This window comes from Arachis stenosperma, chromosome 10 (assembly GCF_014773155.1).
Source record: "Arachis stenosperma cultivar V10309 chromosome 10, arast.V10309.gnm1.PFL2, whole genome shotgun sequence".
NCBI lineage: Eukaryota > Viridiplantae > Streptophyta > Magnoliopsida > Fabales > Fabaceae > Arachis > Arachis stenosperma.
In genome coordinates, this window is record NC_080386.1 from 91,151,302 (window position 1) to 91,155,794 (window position 4,493).

The window sequence follows — 4,493 nt, forward strand, 5'->3', positions numbered from 1 at the left end:
GGCTGGCTCGGTTGTCAGGCGAGCGCTCGGTTGTCAGGCGATCAACCATGCATCGTGTATCAGGAACCCAAGAGATAAACATTGGAGCCTTGTTTGCTTGTAGAACAGAAGTGGTTGTCAGTCACTTGTTCATAAGTGAGAATGATGATGAGCGTCACATAATCATCACATTCATCATGTTCTTGGGTACGAATGAATATCTTGGAATAAGAACAAGCTGAATTGAATAGAAGAACAATAGTAATTGCATTAATACTCGAGGTACAGCAGAGCTCCACACCTTAATCTATGTTGTGTAGAAACTCCACCGTTGAAAATACATAAGAACAAGGTCTAGGCATGGCCGTGAGGCCAGCCTCCCAATGATCTAAGATAGCATAAGAACAAAGATAGCTACCAAGATGATCTAGAGATCTAAAGTGATCAAAAGATGAAAAATACAATAGTGAAAGGTCCTACTTATAGGGAACTAGTAGCTTAAGAATTACAAAGATGAGTAAAAGACATAAAAATCCACTTCTGGGCCCACTTGGTGTGTGCTTGGGCTGAGCAATGAAGCATTTTTGTGTAGAGACTCTTCTTGGAGTTAAACGCCAGCTTTTGTGCCAGTTTGGGCGTTTAACTCCCATTTTGGTGCCAGTTCCGGCGTTTAACGCTGGGAAAGCTGAAGGTGACTTTGAACGCCGGTTTGGGCCATCAAATCTTGGGTAAAGTATGGACTATCATATATTGCTGGAAAGCCCAGGATGTCTACTTTCCAACGCCGTTGAGAGCGCGCCAATTGGGCTTCTGTAGCTCCAGAAAATCCACTTCAAGTGCAGGGAGGTCAGAATCCAACAGCATCTGCAGTCCTTTTCAGTCTCTGAATCAGATTTTTGCTCAGGTCCCTCAATTTCAGCCAGAAAATACCTGAAATCACAGAAAAACACACAAACTCATAGTAAAGTCCAGAAAAGTGAATTTTAACTAAAAACTAATAAAAATATACTAAAAACTAACTAAATCATACTAAAAACATACTAAAAACAATGCCAAAAAGCGTATAAATTATCCGCTCATCAGCAGCATTTTGTTGTGACACGCATAGACGCACCAAACTGGCGCACCAAGGGACAGTTCGGCAGCACCAGCAGCACGCACAGGCACCAAATTGGTGCACCAGAAATTTCTGCCCTGCCCTCCGCAAGGGCAGGGCAGCATCCTGCAAGCACGCATCGCACGCACCAAGGCCGCACGCACCATTTTCTGCCCTGCCCCCCACAAGGGCAGGGCAGCCTCCTGGAAGCAATTGTTCTTGGGCTGAAAATTGGATTAAAAATCCAATTTAATTCATTTCTTCACCAACTCAAAATCCCATCCAAACCCCAAGATCCAAGAATAGAAAGTGTATAAATAGGAGCTAGTTTGATGTAATTAAAAAAAAAAAACCTTTTACTTGACTTTTGAATTTTGCACTTTTGGCTTAGAGCTTTGAATTTTGCAATTTTTCTTTGAGAGACTTCACCGAGATTTCTGAGAATTGGGGAGGAGAATTGATCTCTCTTCTTCCTGGTTCTTGCTTGGGCATTTCTACTTTTCTTGTTTGAGTCTTGGGTGTTAAGAATTGGGGAAATTCTGTCTCAATCTCCACTCAAGATCTCTTTGATTTCATTTCTGCATAATTGAATTCAAACACATTTCCTTTACTGCTTCTTCTTCAATTTCTTGTCAATTGCTTTGAGAACTTGGATCTGGGAAGGCAATTGAGATCTAGGCTTTGCTACCTAGTCTCTGGAGTCCTGAGATCCCAATTTCCTTTTGGTTCTTCTGTGAACCTTTGCTGCACTTAATTTCCTTACTGTTTGAGTTCTAATTGCTTCTAATTCAATTTCTGCTCTATTAATTGTTGCAATTCAATTTCTCTTTGCTTAGATTCTGAAATCCCAGTCCTCAAATCCCTTTTACATTCAAGCAATTTATATTCCTTGCATTTTAAGTTACTGCAATTTACATTTCTTACACTTTAAGTTTCAGTCATTTACTTTCTTGTTCTTTAAGATTCAGCAAGTTTACTTTCCTGCTCTTTAATTTACTGCAATTCTCCCCTCTCACTTTACATTCCAAGCAATTTAGCTTCTGTTAAATACAAACCACTCAACCAAAACTTAATTCGCTTGACTAAATCAACCACTAAACTAAAATTGCTCAATCCTTCAATCCCTGTGGGATCGATCTCACTCATGTGAGTTATTATTACTTGATGCGACCCGGTACACTTGCCGGTGAGTTTTGTGTCAGATCGTTTTCCGCACATCAAGTTTTTGGCGCCGTTGCCGGGGATTGAAATGGATTGACAATGATTAAGTGAAGTGGAGGTCTAGATCAAGCACTTTTTCTTTTTTGTTGTTTTAATTTTGGCTAACACACTAACTGTTTGAATTTTTGCTTAAACTAACTAAAACTTCATTCTAGCTATAGATTGAAGTCTCATTGGTTTTCTGGATCTGTGTGTTTATTGTTGTGTGTTTGTATGTCAGGTACAGGAAGGTCTTCCCCTATCCTCTCTGAAATTGACCAAAGAACTCTTCGAAGAATAAGAAGAGCTGAAAGAGGAAAGAACGTTATTGGAGAGGAAGAATCTGAGGAGGAATTCCAAGAAATGGAAGGAGATCCATCAAATCCCAATCAACCAGAAGGAGGAGCCAATAATAACCAACAACAAAGAAGAGTACTGGCTTCCTACACATTTGCAAACGCTAGACATTGTGGGAGTAGCATTCTTCCCCCCCAATGTCAATGCAAACAACTTCGAACTAAAGCCACAGCTCATCACACTGGTCCAAAACAACTGTTCTTTTGGAGGAGGGCCATTGGAGGATCCGAATCAACATTTATCTACCTTCTTGAGGATTTGTGACACTGTCAAAACCAATGGTGTGCCTCCTGACAGTTACAAGTTGTTGCTCTTTCCATTCTCTCTCAGAGACAAAGCCACTCAATGGCTAGAAACATTTCCAAAGGAAAGCATCAACACTTGGGATGACTTGGTGAGCAAGTTTCTAGCAAAATTTTATCCCCCTCAAAGAATCATAAGATTGAAGACTGAGGTGCAGACATTCACTCAAATAGAGGCTGAGAATTTATATGAAGCATGGGAAAGATATAAGGTATTATTGAGGAAGTGTCCACCAGAGATGTTTACTGAATGGGATAAGTTGCAAAACTTCTATGAAGGACTTACTCTGAAAGCCCAAGAAGCACTTGATCACTCAGCTGGAGGCTCATTACAACTCATGAAAACTACAAAGGAAGCTCAAAACCTCATTGATATGGTGGCCAACAACCAATATTTCTTTGCTCATCAAAGACAACGCCAACCATCACAGAAAAGAGGAGTAATGGAGTTAGAAGGAGTGGATTCAATTCTAGCTCAGAACAAGATGATGCAGCAGCAGATTCAACAACAGTTTGAGCAAATGGCCAAAAGAATTGATGGCCTGCAAGTAGCAGCAGTGAGCACCACAAGCCAACCATCAACCACATGGGTGCAAAGTGAAGAAACCCAAGAGGAGCAACAGCAAGAGCAAGTCCAGTATATGCACAACCAAAATCCTGGAACAAATGAAGTCTATGGTGACACTTACAATCCATCTTGGAAGAATCATCCTAACCTCAGATGGGGAGAAAACCACAATCAAAGCCAACAACCATGGCAAAGAAACTCAAGTCAGAACAATTGGAAAAGCACAAACCACAACCCCCAGCCAAACACTAACCAAAATACATACAGAAAACCACAAAATAATTACCCCAACTCTAACCATCACCTACCCAATAACCACCCAACTAACCAAAGCACTTACCATCATCCAACAACACCCCAAAACCAACCCATCTCACAAGAATCTCAGAGGATCACTAATCTAGAGCTGCTCATGGAGAAAATGATGAAGAACCAATAATTGACAACAAAGAACCAAGAAGCTTCCATGAAGAACCTAGAGAGGCAGATTGGGCAAATCTCCAAACAGATTTCTGTTGAAAAACCATCAAGCTCACTACCAAGTGACACCATTCCTAACCCAAAGGAAGAATGCAAGGTCGTGCAACTAAGAAGTGGAAAGATGTTAGTGGATGGTAACCAAGGAGCAACCAAGAATAATGACAATGAGCCAACAAAGAATGATGAAGCCATCAACAAGAACATGATAAGCAACAATGTCCCAGAAAAACTCACAGAGGAAAATAACTAACCACAGAATCTGAAGAAGGGAAAGCAGATCATGGAAAAACCAATTCCAAGACAACTTCAAGGGGAGAAAAGCTTGACACCCCCAATACCTTATCCACAGAGATTCCACAAAGAGACAAAGGATCAGCATTTCCACAAATTTCTTGAGACTTTCAAGAAGCTGGAAATCAACATACCTTTGGCTGAGGCATTGGAGCAAATGCCTCTGTATGCCAAGTTCTTAAAGGAGCTCATCAACAAGAAGAGAAGTTGGAATAAGAAG